Source organism: Oncorhynchus gorbuscha, linkage group LG12 (assembly GCF_021184085.1).
Source record: "Oncorhynchus gorbuscha isolate QuinsamMale2020 ecotype Even-year linkage group LG12, OgorEven_v1.0, whole genome shotgun sequence".
NCBI classification, from domain to species: domain Eukaryota; kingdom Metazoa; phylum Chordata; class Actinopteri; order Salmoniformes; family Salmonidae; genus Oncorhynchus; species Oncorhynchus gorbuscha.
The window spans coordinates 38,588,220-38,606,253 of record NC_060184.1 but is presented as its reverse complement, the minus strand read 5'-3'; positions in this window follow the sequence as shown (position 1 = coordinate 38,606,253).

The following is an 18,034-nucleotide window of genomic DNA, read 5'->3' as shown; positions in this document are numbered from 1 at the left end:
CCAGTGGAGAGAACGGAGGAGCGGGGTGACGTGAGAGAACTTGGGAAGGTTGAACACCAGACGGGCTGCGGCGTTCTGGATGAGTTGAAGGGGTTTAATGGCACAGGCAGGGAGCCCAGCCAACAGCGAGTTGCAGTAATCCAGACGGGAGATGACAAGTGCCTGGATTAGGACCTGCGCCGCTTCCTGCGTGAGGCAGGGTCGTACTCTGCGGATGTTGTAGAGCATGAACCTACAGGAACGGGCCACCGCCTTGATGTTGGTTGAGAACGACAGGGTGTTGTCCAGGATCACACCAAGGTTCTTAGCGCTCTGGGAGGAGGACACAATGGAGTTGTCAACCGTGATGGCGAGATCATGGAACAGGCAGTCCTTCCGTCATCCACACTGATATGTCTGCCAGACATGCAGAGATGCGATTCGCCACCTGGTCGTCAGAAGGGGGAAAGGAGAAGATTAGTTGTGTGTCGTCTGCATAGCAATGATAGGAGAGACCATGTGAGGTTATGACAGAGCCAAGTGACTTGGTGTATAGCGAGAATAGGAGAGGGCCTAGAACAGAGCCCTGGGGGACACCAGTGGTGAGAGCGCGTGGTGAGGAGACAGATTCTCGCCACGCCACCTGGTAGGAGCGACCTGTCAGGTAGGACGCAATCCCAAGCGTGGGCCGATCGCGTCGGAGATGCCCAACTCGGAGAGGGTGGAGAGGAGGATCTGATGGTTCACAGTATCGAAGGCAGCCGATAGATCTAGAAGGATGAGAGCAGAGGAGAGAGAGTTAGCTTTAGCAGTGCGGAGCGCCTCCGTGATACAGAGGAGAGCAGTCTCAGTTGGATGACTAGTCTTGAAACCTGACTGATTTGGATCAAGAAGGTCATTCAGAGAGAGATAGCGGGAGAGCTGGCCAAGGACGGCACGTTCAAGAGTTTTGGAGAGAAAAGAAAGAAGGGATACTGGTCTGTAATTGTTGACATCGGAGGGATCGAGTGTAGGTTTTTTCAGAAGGGGTGCAACTCTCGCTCTCTTGAAGACGGAAGGGCCGTAGCCAGCGGTCAGTGATGAGTTGATGAGCGAGGTGAGGTAAGGGAGAAGGTCTCCGGAAATGGTCTGGAGAAGAGGGGAGGGGATAGGGTCAAGCGGGCAGGTTGTTGGGCGGCCGGCCATCACAAGACGCGAGATTTCATCTGGAGAGAGAGGGGAGAAAGAGGTCAGAGCACAGGGTAGGGCAGTGTGAGCAGAACCAGCGGTGTCGTTTGACTTAGCAAACGAGGATCGGATGTCGTCAACCTTCTTTTCAAAATGGTTGACGAAGTCGTCTGCAGAGAGGGAGGAGGGGGAGGGGAGGAGGATTCAGGAGGGAGGAGAAGGTGGCAAAGAGCTTCCTAGGGTTAGAGGCAGATGCTTGTAATTTAGCGTGGTAGAAAGTGGCTTTAGCAGCAGAGACAGAGGAGGAAAATGTAGAGAGGAGGGAGTGAAAGGATGCCAGGTCCGCAGGGAGGCGAGTTTTCCTCCAGTTCCGCTCGGCTGCCCGGAGCCCTGTTCTCCGGGCAGCCGACATAGTCACTTTAACTCTACCTACATGTACATATTACTGAATTTACCTCGACTAACCTGTGCCCCAGCACATTGACTCTGTACAGGTCTCGCCTGTATATAGCCTCGCTACTGTTATTTTACTGCTGCTTTTTAATTATTTTTCATTTGTATTTTTACTTATCTATTTTTTTAACACTTTTTTACATTACATTTAAAACTAAATGTAACTAAATAAACTGCATTGTTGGTTAAGGGCTTGTAAGTAAGCAATTCACTGTATAGTCTACACCTGTTGTATTCGGTGCATGTGACAAATAGAATTGGATTTGATTTGAAGCTAATAGTACAGAAAGTGAGAATACGTGGGTTACAGTGGCGAATAAAAAGGGAAACAAGAGAAGCAAAGCTGTGGCGGAAAACAGGAAACCACTAGACTCATTTTTAGTCGGAGTGATTATTTCGGATCAATGCTACTTGGGAAATCCATTTAAGGTCTCGAGGAAAGTCTGGAATGAGTTGGAAGAAAGTGTGTGTTACTACGACTTCCGCCGAAGCCGGTCCCTCTCCTTGTTCGGGCGGCGTTCGACGTCACCAGCCTTCTAGCCATCGCGATCCACATTTCACATTCCATTTGTTTTGTCTTTGTCTGACACACCTGGTTTCAATTTCCGAATTACTTGTTCATTATTTAACCCTCTGTTCCCCCATGTCTGTTTGTGAGTAATTGTTTGTATGTAGTACGGTCCGTTAATGTGGGCTCTCTTTATTGTATCGCATTTGTATATTTTGAGTAAAAGTATGTTTATTTACTCATATCTGTTGTCCTGCGCCTGACTCCTCTACACCAGCTACACACAGACCGCATTACAGTGTGGAGTCGGTGAGAGTCACAAAAAGTGATTTAATGATGTTTTTGTGTGTGTCTACGGAGCAGAAGAAGAGTGTTATAAGACTTAAAAAGATATCGGAGTATAAATGTTTCCCGTGTGGATTTTCATAGCAGGGTGCCTGTCAAATGGGTTATTTATTGGGTGGCGCAAGAAATAAAGGCAGAGGATATAACTGAAGACATTGATTGAGTGGTTGGTGCACCTCGACTGACCTGTATGGTGAATGGAAAAAATAAATGAACTTTGTCCATGCTACTGTTCTTTGATGAAGTCGCCCATTTTGATATAAAGTTAGAATTCATCAGATATGCTTTAAGAGCTTTTGTGCACAAGCCCCTTCAGTGTCATAAATGTAAAATATTTGGTCATGTGTGTGCAGAAGGGAAGGGAATCATATGCCAGATCTGTTAGTGACCTGTTCGGGTGAAGGAGAATGAGAGTAAGGGGTGTCCATCTTGTCTCCTGTCTGGGGGCGGTGAGGGGAACGGCACCTCAGTACCTCCAGGCTCTGATCAGGCCCTACACCCAAACAAGGGCACTGCGTTCACCCACCTCTGGCCTGCTCGCCTCCCTACCACTGAGGAAGTACAGTTCCCGCTCAGCCCAGTCAAAACTGTTCGCTGCTCTGGCCCCCCAATGGTGGAACAAACTCCCTCACGACGCCAGGACAGCGGAGTCAATCACCACCTTCCGGAGATACCTGAAACCCCACCTCTTCAAGGAATACCTAGGATAGGATAAGTAATCCTTCTCACCCCCCCCCTTTAAGATTTAGATGCACTATTGTAAAGTAACTGTTCTACTGGATGTCATAAGGTGAATGCACCAATTTGTAAGTCGCTCTGGATAAGAGCGTCTGCTAAATGACTTAAATGTAAATGTAAATGTAAATGTAATTGGAAGGAATGAGTGGTGGGGAAGAAACAATGGTAGTAGAGCCACCACGACCAGTGAAGGTTTCTCATCAACTGAGGGATAGTGAAATGCTACATGTTAAAAAGGTGGACTTTGTATTATTTATTGCAATGGTCGTAAACTGTACAGAACAAGCGAAGAAGAAGTGTTGGAATCATTGTCAGATTTCAGGCCATGCAAGAAATAATCTTAGTGGACCCTGAGCCTGTGTAGGGATGTATTGTGTAATGGACTGTGATTGAAGAAGTGGGATGGGTTTTGTTAGTTGAAGTGTTTCATTTTGCATGATGTCCTTTCCCCCACAATGTTTTTGTTGTTTCTTATTCAATACCCCGTTACAAATGTACTAACATAAGTGGCGGTAATGCACCGTTAACATTGGATGCCAAACGCCGTTAAACCCCATCGAAGAAGAAGGTAATGTCATAGTTGGGACGTCCGGACGATTGCCTTGACCAATTCATAACGGAGAGGAAGAGGTGAAGCGAGAGGATTCCGCCCAAAGTCTGGGCGGGTGAGAGAAGCAGACCAAGTGTTTTTTGTATGGAGGCCTATTATAGTGTCGAATTACGTGATGCTTATGTTTAGGCTGTTACAAATGTACAAACATAAGTGGATGCACGTTGCATTCCGGCAACTTTGAGAAAAACGAATTGTGCCTGTTGTTCACACGATTATCCGCCCTCTCATTGGCTACAATGGTAGACCTGATCTCGCCTACTCCCGCTTGCCTTCCATCTTTGAGGACATGTATTTCCGTTGTTAGGGCGGTTACCTGACTATCTTCTCAATTTAATAGATAATCTTCGATCAAAATCAATGTGAGGTTTTCACGGCTCTCTCAAGCATCAGCAAAGATCGCACATTATTTTACATCAATGCATTGGCATCTGGAATAACTGGAGCCCACTGTTTTCGTCAGAAATATACAACTCAAACCTCTGCAAAGCTTTGTAAGTTCTTAGGGGGACTGGCTATTCCAAATAAATGACAAAATAACAAATGAAATAGTGACCAGATAAATAACCAATAATTTCGAGGTATTTTATTCAAGTCAAGTTCATGAACGTAGGCAGGCCTACTTCCAGAGCCCATATACTCTCTTGCCAGCAGAGGGTGCTACTGTTATGTGCGTTGAAATATGGTGCGATTGTCTAGTTTCTCGCAAAGTATTATGCAGTGCTATTGATGAAGTAATGTAAAGTGTGTGTGTAATGGAGAGACTGGTCTCATTGGCCAGATCTCCCTTGAAAAATACGTATTTTTACCTCAATGGGACGTCATGGATTTGATAAAGGTAAAAAAAAAAAAAAAAAAACATATCTCTGCAAATACGTCAACCAGTATAACAACTGCTTGCAATATTATTTTCACGGAGACATGGACAGATAGTGATTGTATATGCATGCACACACTGCCTGACCCCTAATACTATACTGGGGAAGCCCTTGGCAATGCTAGGCAGCAGACGGGGCACAGAGGGTAGGTAGTAAAGAGTAGGGGGTGGGGGGCAGCGATGCTGGAGGTTACAGGGCAGGGGGTACACACTCCAGCTGGAGCACGGTGAGGGGGTGGCAGTGCCCAACTGGGCATAAGAGGGAGGTGGAGCTCTCCCCGTTGAGGGTGATAAGGAGGAAGCTGGGAGGCGAGACTCCACCCAGACGGGTGTGTGTGTTTGGGGTGCAGTTGAGGGGGGGGGGGGGGGGGGCAGGACTGTTTGGGTGTTTGAGCAGGTGGAGGAGATTAGATGCACTGGAGAGGCTGGATAAGGGTTCACCAGATTATGATGTAAATACACACACACGCACTCTGTCTCCCCAGAGTTCCTCCCCAATTCAGTTGAACTCCTGTCAGGTGAATTGGACATGGAATTCTCCACATGAAAGCAATTAAACTCCAGAATTGACTGGAAATTAGATAGAGTTGATCCCGACTCTGACACGCGCACACACACACGCACACACACGCACGCACGCACGCACGCACGCACGCACGCACGCACGCACGCACGCACGCACACACACACACACACACACACACACACACACACACACACACACACACACACACACACACACACACACACACACACACACACACACACACACACACACACACACACACACAGGCATGCACTAACTGGGTTGTGTAATGCTCTCTTAAAGACAGGTGGCAGTGTTGCCCTATAACTTTGTCAAGTCCTATCTGAAGCGCTCTCAGGCTCAGAGTTTCTCTCAGTGTGTGGGGATAGATGATGGACGGCACTATGATGACCAACGCATATGTCCATATCCCCAGGCACAACGGACAGCCGTGATACCACAAACTCTCCTTGCTGCTCATTGTGAGACTCAGCACATTTCTCATCATAGTTGAAGAGATCTCCCATCAACCATTGATGAAGGTAAACACTGATTAGATCTGAAATTGTGGAGCTGATGGACTTGTTTCAAAGTGTTGACATGATGAAGCTGTGATGTGTCACTAGGAGATGCGGTCTGAAGAATGCCCCCCCCCCTTATCTTTCTCTCAACAACACTTGATTTATATTTGCCCCTGTAAATTGATTTCATTACAAGAGGCCATTGCTTTAAAGAGGACTATAAGTGTCTCTGTGGCTCGCGGTCATATTTCCTATCTTGCCAACCCTCACGTTTCAGGGTGTGTGTGTGCACGTGCATGCGGTCGTGTGTGTGTCATGCTTGTACTGTAATGAGTATGAATAAAGTGTGTTTGATTTGGACCAGAAAACAGAAAGCAAGGGAGAGAGAGGGAGACAGAGAGAACCCACCCTTTGAAAGCTATAAGCCTCAGGGCTGAGAACTCTCTGAAGAGCTGGAATCAGACATGCACAATCAGTTCCCCTCTTTAAATCTCCTTTCCAGGCCTATCTACTTCAACAGCCTGCCCTTAATTACCTTCTCTATCACTTAGCAGACTGGGATTGGGCTAAAAGAGCAGGGCCACAGATAGAACAACTAACCACAGTCTCTATCTATTTGCCTGTCACTCCTCCATCTTTCCCACTATGTCGTCCTGTCTCTCTCGCTCATTCCGTCTCTTCCTCTCTAGTAAAAGCTGCATGATGTTCTGACCGTATAGTGTAGAGGTTAGATTGGTGGATTGAATGCAGTATGCCTCCCCCTTTCAAATAAAACAATCATCTGCTCTAAAGAGGCCAATTGTGCACGGCTGCATGCTAAATGGGCTGGCCAAAATTAGCCTCTCCGCACACCACTCCTTGAGCAACTGTGTGTTCAGAACACAGTAACTAAAAAAACAATGAGTTTCACACAAAGCCTCCAGAGAGAGCCTGCCTCCTCCGCCTAGAGACGCCAGCCACTGCCAAGTGCATTAACTCCTCTCCTCCCTCTTCTTTACTCTCTTCCCCTCTCCTCCCCCAATGGAAACAAAATGTCTCCTCCCAAACTCTGAACCAATCTCTCTGTCACTCCCTCTCTTCCACTCCCCTTCTCTCACTTTTTCTCCCCTCACTCTCCCTTACTCTCCCTCTATTACTCATTTCAGTCGAGGGCCAATCATGTAATAGCCTGCACCTTTCCCCAGAAAACAATACATTATTGCTATCTCTCTCTTTCCCTCTCTCTCTCCTCTCCTTTTCTCTCACTCCTCTCTCTCTCTGTCGCTCTCTCTCTCTCCTTCTTTTCCTCCCTCCCCCTCCCTCCTCCAGTCTGTCTCAGGGGCCAGGGCCCAGGGTACAAGGGCCTTAATGGGGACCACTGTTACTGTTTCTCCACTCCTGACTGTCTGTTTGGCTCGCACCCCTCTCCCTCCACTCCGCTCCCATCCCTCCTTCCTTCTCTCCCTTTGTTTGGCGCCTGGTCCAGGAGAGCCGGGTTTAATTAGTTTCTGTTGGGTTAATTAAGGGGGAAAAGTTAGGGGGTCGGACCCGAACAAAAGCGGGTCAGACTGACTGGACGGACGCAGGTGCTTGGGAGCGGCTGCCAGATTCCAGCGTTCAGATTAAAATGGCCTCTCAGCGCCTGGAGTGGAGAGAGCTGTCAGACTACCAGAAACTCACTGTCTGGGGAAGGATTTCACCGCACATGTAACAGCAATCCAATGTAGGAATGTTAGAATGGGTTTTTGGATTTACTTTTTAGACTGCAGTGGATGGAATACATTATTATGAAAATGAGTTCTTTTTAGAAACTTGAAATGTTAAAGAAACTAGAATGTTTCTACAACTAGCTTTATAAACAACATATAACACAGAGGCATTGGAGCTGGCTAATTCGGAGGCACGTTGGCTGGAATCTACTGTATCTTTCCTGTTTCCTGCTGTTTTATATTTTCTTCTGATGCTGCATTAGTTACTGATGAGCCAGTTGTGTTGTCTTTGCCTGGTTGCCAGTCCCCTTCAGCTTTAGCCAACTTTCCTGTCTGCTGCTCTCTTGCCCGACAAGGTGCTGTGTTCTCCTATATCGCCCCCAGTCCTCCAACCGCCCCTTTCATGCCCAAGTGCTGCTGTAGACGAAAGGACAGTCATTCTTCTTCCCATTCTGCAAGAGGTGTGATACACACATCAAATGATTAAAGCGTCAATCTGCGATTGCTACATCATTTAAAAAAAAACTTTTAAATGAATGGTATGTGCCCATTGATTCTTGAAGAATATAACATGAGCTTAGCTCAATTGTCCTACCCCATCAGAACCCATAATATATGTTTTTTTTTACTCCTTTGTTTCTAAACAATAGTTCGTTAAAATGATAATTTTGATATCATGGATGGTCAGTCCGTCCATCAGTGGCATTGTCTATGAATTCGAGAGTGGTTACATTTGTCCAACCCCATCCCTCAGTTTTTTTTTTTACCAAAACAGAAGTGGGGATCCTCTTTTGTTATAGTTTCAACTACTGATTGGCTCCGTAAGGTTAGGACTACTGACTGTGTTTATCAGCGTATTTACTCTAAACGGACTGCAGGATATCCTCAACACATCCCATTCTCTGAAACACAAAGCATCCGTCGCAGTCTTCATCTCCTTCCTGGTGTTCCACGGTCATGAATGAGGAACACTAGGCAGGGGAAGAAGACGCTGCAACGGCTGGAAACAGAGAGAGATATACAGTGGGACCTTTTGACAAAGCTTGTGTGGAGTCAAGCTTTGACTGAGAGGAGGAAGGAGAGGGATTGGATGAAGCGATATCACCGAGTATTGAAGAGGAGCGAAAGGGATTGGCATGATATGGGGATGACAAAGAGGGGAATGAGAGGTGAGGAGAGGAAGGGCGATTGGTGTCATATACAGAGATAGAAAAAAGGTAGAGGAGAGAGAAGTAAAGGAGAGGACAGAAAGGGTGATAATGGAGATGAAAAAGAGAAGGTTGGAGGAGAGGAGTGCAGTGGGCAGCCCTGGCAGCGTAGGGGCCCCTCACGGAGAGACAGTCCTGGGGCTCTTTAGACGGGCGCCAACACAGCAGGGAGGAGAGACAATCACTCAGCACCAGACTCCACGCACGCACAGAGGTGGAGGGATGGATGGAGGGATAATGGGGAGAGAAAGTATGGAGGGAGAGAAGGAACATGGAAAGATGAGGTGGGAGAGAAAGAGAGTAAGGGAGGTGAGTGGGAAGGGGAAAGAAGGGTGAGATTGAAAAAGGAAGGGAAGGTATGGGTGAGAGAGATGGAATGCTGAAAGACAGAGAAAGAGAGGGGCAGAGAGAGAGAGAGAGAGAGGGTTGAACTCCCTCTATACCAGCTAGTCTTTATCAGCACTCCAGATCGTGGTGTATGAACAGTGATCCAAGTCAACCATCTGCTGAGGACAGATAAGCCTGGGAGAAACGGCCATTGAGCTGTCACTCAGGAAGGAGGAGAGAGGAAGAAAGAAAGAGAGAAAGAGGGATGGAAAGAGAAAGAGAGGGGAGGGGAGGGGATAGAAATCGAGAGATTGAAAAAATGGGTGAGAAAATCAGCAAAAGGTAGACGACGAGAGAGAGAGGGGGTGAGAAAACAGGCAGACATGGAGTACTATTTATAATGAGGAAGTTGGAAGAACCATGGTGATTGTTTTCATTGTCAGGGATCTGAATGTCAGTAAGTCAGATGAAGTCTTCTTTCTCCCTTTGTCTCACCCCTCCATTATCTTCTGATCCATATGTTATCTATACGTTATCCATATGTTATCTAGACGTTATCCATATGTTATCTAGACGTTATCCATATGTTATCTATACGTTATCCATATGTTATCTATACGTTATCCATATGTGATCTATACTTTATCCCAAACTGGTACTCTACTGTTCCCAGTCTGCAGAGGCAACAGAAGAGATGTGTTGATACACTCAGTAAACATGCCATAATCTGTGCTCCAACCCACTGACCTTAACCCGGATTTATCGCAGCATAATACCCTCTCTCTACTCACAAACACTCACATCCAAGCCCCATAACACGCTTCTTTGTGCCAGGATGTTGGCAGGTTGCGTTCAGCCTAGGGGAGTAGAACTAGTTGTAAGATAAACGGGGCTCCCTTGGGGGGGGGAGATGAATATCTCAAAAAGAGGATACATAAGATCCGTCAGGTAAACAAGACACACTTCGCCTGGGAGATATGGGATATGTCCCATATGGCACCCTATTCCCTATATATACAGGGCTCTGTTCAAAAGTGGTGCCGTATGTAGGAAATACGTGCCATTTGGTATGCAGAGTGGGGTCTAAGGATAAATACCCCTGGTGTGTTGGCCTTAGAATTAGCTCAGGTGATTACCTTAAATCACTGAAAAAATACACCGATAAACCGTTCATATCCTCGTCACACCCACGTAATAGGGTGTGCCGCGTGTCTGTGTGACTGTGTGCGAGGCCTATTTCTGTTAGAGGCCTATTCTCAATGTGTAGGTCTCGCTCTCCACGTGAGTGTGCATCTGAGCGATTTGGTGGTATGATGGGACTAGGGCTAGGACTGGGGCTGGTGCTTGGGTTGATGCTTGGGCTGGAGTATAGAGCTGGGCCTGGGGGAGGGGGGGGGGTTCAGACCTGGGGGGTTGGGGGTTGAGGAGAGAATTAGCCAGGGCCAGTTGGATCATTTTACAGCCGGTGAACCCCCCCCAGTCTCCTGGACAATGAGGATTAAACTTCTCTTGTTCTTCAACTCTGAAAGCGGCAGGGCGACAAAGAGACTATTCCTCCTGGGTCTCTGGCTGGGAGCTGGGAGAGAGAGAGGCGGATGAAGACGGAGGGAGGACGGGGTGATGGGGGAGGGATGGAGCAGGGGGTCCATCACAAAATTAATCCCTTCACAATTTCCTCTGGGTTGCTAAAGTGAGATATGAGTCAGACATGAAACGCTGCAGTCATCTAAAGAGGAGGCCGATAAAAGCAGACATTAAACTAATGGAGCTCGTCATTAGCTGTTCCATTAAAGGGGATTGGTAGTCCGTGTGCTCCTGTGGCGATCGGAGAGGGAGATGAATCGATTCATTACGTTCCAATAATACTCCTCCCACACCCACGCATGAGTCCTCTTGTTCTTATCCCACGAACAACCTTTAGGCTCAAGTACTTCCTGACGTGGGCTGAGAGTGTAGACCACCACTCAGTTTTCCCAGGTCACTCTCCTCTTTCGTGCCACTTTAGGTGTGACAATAACGCCAAGGAGAGACATGCATAGGTGACACATCAAAAATAGTTATATAGTCACTGATACGTACAGTATGAAGTCATCAGAAAACATCATAGTCTGAGGACATAAACAGTCCTCACTTTCCCACTTTGAAAGTTTCCCTTTCTCACTAGGATAAATAAATGACATGACAGTCTGTTGCATCTCCCTGCAACTCCCTGTAAACAATAGGTATTATAAGGTGAATAGACTCAGGATTATGAATGGATCAGGGATTGGTACTCAGATTAAATATTGAGTGTGGTCATAGCCTGAGGTGTGGTGAATAGGGCTCACTATGTGGCAGGGTGTCAGCCTCAGGAGCAGCTAGTGGGCTCAATATGTTACAGGGTCTTATTGCCTTCTTATTCTTCTCATTGCCTTGTGCTTCATTTGCGCAAATGCTTCTTTGTCTAACGACTTGAATTTGATTTGAAATGAGGAAAGGAAAGAAAGAGATTGAGAGGGAGAGAAAAGAGAGGGAATGTCTTTAGGGATTCCATATCCATCTTGGTTCCAGTTCTGAGGAGAGGAGGGAGAGAGGCAAGGATAGGAGGGTAAGACCAAGGACCAGTTCAGGGCTGGAATCGGCGAATGAGAAAAGGGAGGGGCCTGTCTACTAAAAGGCCTTTAAAAAAAACTTTTTAGGGGGCGAGAAAAAGAGCAAAAGAAAAGAGTCTCCTCGCCTCCTGGATGCAGTGTCAACCCGCATCAGTGTCTGGTCTGGCAGCTCTGCTCGTACTGCAGGCACCAGCTCACAATGGAGGGCAGCAATGGCCACCACACCTCTCACATCCTATCAATGTCCTCCTGGACAGGACCAATGGAGGGGTGGGGAGCAGCAGGCTAGGGGTGCTCGAGGTTCAGGGGGCATTTTTGAGTGGGCTTGAATTATTGATCGGTGAGCTATAGGAATTCTTTGGCTTCACTGAAAGATCGATATTTCAGCACAGTGCAAGACAGTTTATGGTAGCCTACTTATGGTATTTTATGAAGTGATGGGTTTACGCAAGGTGCTTTTAAAAAGGTGGAAATAAGTGGGACTAACAGTTGGGAGATACAGAGGAATAATATTGTAGAAAAACACACAGAAACCGCTCAACGAACGTGAGCAACATGCCGTGATCCTTCGATTCTCTCGCTAACAAACGTGAGCAACACGGCTTGATCCTTAAAGACCCCGCCAGTCCCCCCCCAAAAAAATCCATACTCTGAATAGACACCCCCTGAATCGCATTGTTGAACAAATCCTGTATTAAAAGAGAAGAGTTTATTCTTTCTCTTGAAGACTTTAGTTAAGCTAGTGCCTCTGCCACTTTGGAGGCTCCGGCTTCATCTATTTCCTCGATGCCGATTGGCTGGAGCCAAGGGGGACATCTTTTTCACACGCTTCCTTACGGAACCCCCCCAAGCCAGTGTTTACCCGTCACCAGACAATGGTCCACTACTGGCAATTAAACAGCATTTTCGGAGAAATCCGTGGCACTGGCCTAATGGCATTACTGTTGGACGATTCAATTCCTGAATAGTCAACAGGATTTTGCCTCTCACCGGGAAAATACTATTTCATCGAATTACCCGTATTACATAGCTTTACCCAGGCTTATGATTCAAGGTTCACAGATTACTGCTCCTCAAAAGATGGCGGGAGAAGAGAGTGATAGGCCGTAGGAGTGGTGTGTGCGTGTGTGTATAAGTCTGTATTTGTGTGTGTGTGTGTGTGTGTGTTTGGGGATGTCTACTAGGCCTTTACAAGTAAGCAAGCCCTGGCTTCTCAGAACCGACAGTCCATTTTCTTGCCCACCGGTCCATCTAATTCTTATTAGTTATGGGTCTGGTTTGTTCACTGTTTTGGATGGAATTCTTAATCAGTTTTCAACACTCACTTCACTCCCACTCATTCTACATACAAACCTATGCAAAACCATGGCAACTCAACTGTACCAAGTTTGCTTTGCAGAGAATGGGACAGCTCACACCGTACAAACACACGAGGCAAACCGCACATGGTGACCTCTGACCTTTGGTGGGTCAGTTCCGGCCCGGGCAGCTCGTAGAACCAGGAGAACCGGGCCAAGTGCATTATCTCACAATGAAGGACTAAGTGTGTTCGCATGCCTCAAATCACACAGCGACAGACTTAGCTGCCTGTCTCTGTCCTCCTCTCTCGCCTCTCACCCAACATCTTAATTACTCTTTTATTCTCCATCTGTTTCTCTTCGTCCGTTTCACTCTTCCTCTCTCGTTGTCGTTCATAACTCTCTCGTTCTCTGCCACGGCCCATTTCGCACATAAAAGCTGGATGGTAATTGCTTGCTATGGAAATATTGGGCATGTGATTAACAGTGTGCCTAGACTTTGTTCGGATGGACTGGTTTGGGTCTTGCTGACTGTACAGGGTGGTGTGGAGTCAGCAGAGTCAGTATACCAACGAGGAGCAAACAGTTGCTGTGGTTGACACTGTTGTTTCTGAATCATTCATATCCAAGGTAATATTCAGGGTAGTCATACTGGCAAGTCTATACTGGCAAGTCTGGCAATTAATCTAACTATTTTACTCAAACTACTTGCCATTAGCAGAAGTGTGTGTGTATACAATGTTATTGAGCATGATAGAATACAAATGACCCCTATTCTGAACATTCTTATCCAAATTAAAACAAACATTGGCTGCCTATTAGTTAAACCTTATTGAACATAGACCATCAAATATTACACAAAGACTTGGTTATGTCATGGATTTTGGTATATTTATTGTAGCATGGGTGTAAAATGTTTACAGAATATCTTCTTGAGGCTTCTATCCAAAATTAGCACTTTTTTGGTTCTAATTACTGTAAAGAACAAAAGAGTTAAGTACGAAAATGTATGCACCCACCATTGTAAGTCGCTCTGGATAAGAAAGTCTGCTAAAATGACTAAATTGTCAAATGTAAGAATAATAATCTATATGAAATTTTGGGCAAGCAATTGTCAGTTCCGCATTAAGATAAAATAGCAGGAAGCCAGGCTATTTATTGAAAGCATTGTGAATAAATGAGGTCATGATTGCCTAATAACAGAAGTTTATGATACGGATTAATAGGCGTGTTATCAGTAGTGTAGTAGGGAGACTTTTAACCTACCCCTTTTCTCAATCTGGCATTCATTAAAAAGTAATGACAGGACATTATTATCTACTAACTAGGCATTTAACAACAAGGGTCAACATTAATAGGCTTCTGGGATACCAATAAAATATGTTAATGGTATGTAAATGAGGCCTGAGTTGGACTGGGAGAATTTCCATATTTTTTTTAACCCTATAGCATTTCTCTACATCGCTTGCCATCTAACCCTTTTCTATTTTCCTATTAAAACAACAAAAGGCCTGCTGAGTCCGTTTTTCTTTTACATCTATTCACAGTTCCTCCTTCTTTCTGTCCCTCTGCATGAATATGCAGTTGTCTATTCACAGTTCCTCCTTCTTTCTGTCCCTCTGCATGAATATGCAGTTGTCTATTCACAGTTCCTCCTTCTTTCTGTCCCTCTGCATGAATATGCAGTTGTCTATTCCAGTTCCTCCTTCTTTTCTGTCCCTCTGCAGTTCCTCCTTCTTTCTGTCCCTCTGCATGAATATGCAGTTGTCTATTCACAGTTCCTCCTTCTTTCTGTCCCTCTGCATGAATATGCAGTTGTCTATTCACAGTTCCTCCTTCTTTCTGTCCCTCTGCATCAATATGCAGTTGTCTATTCACAGTTCCTCCTTCTTTCTGTCCCTCTGCATGAATATGCAGTTGTCTATTCACAGTTCCTCCTTCTTTCTGTCCCTCTGCATGAATATGCAGTTGGTTAGCTCCTTTGTTTACATCCTTTCTTTTTCTAGCCCCGTGTCTTTGCTGTAAACACAGGTGATTTTTGATTGTTTTCAGACTACTGTTCCCTGTATAGCAGGTTTTCCCAAACTGGGGTCCTCATTTTTCTTTTGTTCACTTTTTTTTTTCCTTCAAATTTTCAAACAGTCCATTTTTATTTTCCAATGGTGCTATACATTTGGGTGAGTTTTTTTTCTTTCTTGCCTGAGTAGCCTTGTTTCACTGCCAAAAATGATTGTGTTCTCTCTCCAACCCAACACATGAACTCGGGTCTTACCCGGCCGGGCTCGAGAATGGGGCACAGCTAATTAAACCATCTAGTGTTCATCGAAATAACAACACAATGTCAAATACAGGTAGTCGAGTCAAATAATTAACATCCAATCACATTAACTGTTACTCTCTCACGGGAATTCCGCTAACGATACAGTGCCTTGCCCTGGCTAAAGTATTCTATTGAACTTTGCGACCTTTTGCCACATTTCAGGCTTCAAACATAAAGATATAAAACTGTATTTTTTGTCGGCTCCCGAGGTAAGTGAAGAATCAACAACAAGTGGGACACAATCATGAAGTGGAACGACATTTATTGGATATTTCAAACTTTTTAACAAATCAAAAACTTAAAAATTGGGCGTGCAAAATTATTCAGCCCCCTTAAGTTAATACTTTGTAAGCCACCTTTTGCTGTGATTACAGCTGTAAAGTCGCTTCGTTCTGGAGGGGTATGTCTCTATCAGTTTTGCACATCGAGAGACTGACATTTTTTCCCATTACTCCTTGCAAAACAGCTCGAGCTCAGTGAGGTTGGATGGAGAGCATTTGTGAACAGCAGTTTTCAGTTCTTTCCACAGATTCTCTATTGGATTCAGGTCTGGACTTTGACTTGGCCATTCTAACACCTGGATATGTTTATGTTTGAACCATTCCATTGTAGATTTTGCTTTATGTTTTGGATCATTGTCTTGTTGGAAGACAAATCTCCGTCCCAGTCTCAGGTCTTTTGCAGACTCCATCAGGTTTTCTTCCAGAATGGTCCTGTATTTGGCTCCATCCATCTTCCCATCAATTTGAACCATCTTCCCTGTCCCTGCTGAAGAAAAGCAGGCCCAAACCATGATGCTGCCACCACCATGTTTGACAGTGGGGATGCTGTGTTCAGGGTGATGAGCTGTGTTGCTTTTATGCCAAACATAACGTTTTGCATTGTTGCCAAAAAGTTCAACTTTGGTTTCATCTGACCAGAGCACCTTCTTCCACATGTTTGGTGTGTCTCCCAGGTGCCTTGTGGCAAACTTTAAACGACACTTTTTATGGATATCTTTAAGAAATGGCTTTCTTCTTGCCACTCTTCCATAAAGGCCAGATTTGTGCAATATATGACTGATTGTTGTTGTCAGGATTTGGCCAGGGTTGTTCCGGTTTTTGGTCACTAGATGCCCCCATTGTGCCTTTTGACCTTTTTGTTTTCCCTTGATCCCCATTATTATTTGCACCTGTGCCTCGTTTCCCCTGATTGTATTTAAACCCTTTGTTTTCCTCAGTTCTTTGCTCTGTGTTTGTATGTTAGCACCCAGCCCTAGTTCTCTGTGAACTCTTGTTGATCCCTGTGGACTCTCTTGTGGAATTCTGTTTTTTGTTCTTGTTTGTTTGTTTTTGAGTATTTTTTTTTGGCTTTTTGTGCTATACCTTCCACCTTGTGGATTTACCTTTTTTGTCTTGGAGGATTACCTTTGTTCTTGTGGAATTCCTTTTGAGGTTGTGGAGTTACATGTTTTCCTGAAGAACTTCACTTTTTACTTCATTGAATACACCGTCTCAAGTACTGCTGTGTCTGCCTCATCTTCTGGGTTCTGCCAACTATTCGTGGCTCAGTTGGTTAAGTGACTGTTTCTCACTCCGGAGACCCGGGTTCGTAACCGGGTCCTGACAGTTGTCCTATGGACAGAGTCTCCCACCTCAGTTGTAGATCTCTGCAGTTCGTCCAGAGTGATCATTGGCCTCTTGGCTGCATCTCTGATCAGTCTTCTCCTTATATGAGCTGAAAGTTTAGAGGGACGGCCAGGTCTTGGTAGATTTGCAGTGGTCTGATACTCCTTCCATTTTAATATTATCGCTTGCACAGTGCTCCATGGGATGTTTAAAGCTTGGGAAATCTTTTTGTATCCAAATCCGGCTTTAAACTTCTTCACAACAGTATCTCGGACCTGCCTGGTGTGTTCCTTGTTCTTCATGATGCTCTCTGCGCTTTTAACAGACCTCTGAGACTATCACAGTGCAGGTGCATTTATACGGAGACTTGATTACACACAGGTGGATTGTATTTATCATCATTAGTCATTTAGGTCAACATTGGATCATTCAGAGATCCTCACTGAACTTCTGGAGAGAGTTTGCTGCACTGAAAGTAAAGGGGCTGAATAATTTTGCACGCCCAATGTTTCAGTTTTTGATTTGTTAATAAAGTTTGAAATATCCAATAAATGTCGTTCCACTTCATGATTGTGTCCCACTTGTTGTTGATTATTCACAAAAAAAATACAGTTTTATTATCTTTATGTTTGAAGCCTGAAATGTGGCAAAAGGTCACAAAGTTCAAGGGGGCCAAATACTTTCGCAAGGCACTGTACGTATGTGGCCAAATGTAGCTGCTGCTCATTCTGTTTGCCTGAAAATTGATAAATGGTTTTAAAAAAGGAAGGCCCGCGTCCATAGAGACACATACCAGCTCTACGGGTAATACTGCTACTACCAGCAGTTCTACACCTGCACATGTTGACGACAGAAGTTGTTCTGCTTCCACAAGCACATCCAATCCTAGCATCAGTAATTCTACATTTGTTGTTAGCCCAGCTAGCATTGACACTGAAAGTTGTGAATCTGTTGCAGCCGAAGAGCTACTGCTCCGTTTCCCGGGAAAGCACCGAACAACAGACAGGGACATTGGACCCTCAAAGGGGCAAAAATATGATGAGAACTACATTGATTTAGGGTTCACTTATATTGGGAGTAGTGCCTTTCCTCAGCCACGGTCTGTTATATATGCAAAGGTACTATCCCACAACTTGATGAAACTTTCACTCTTGTGCAGACATTTAGAAACATAACATGTTAATTTGAAAAATAAGCCACAGGAGTTTTTTGAGTGAGAATTAAGATGACGAATTAAGACGACTTTCGAGTAGTAAGACATGTATAAAAGC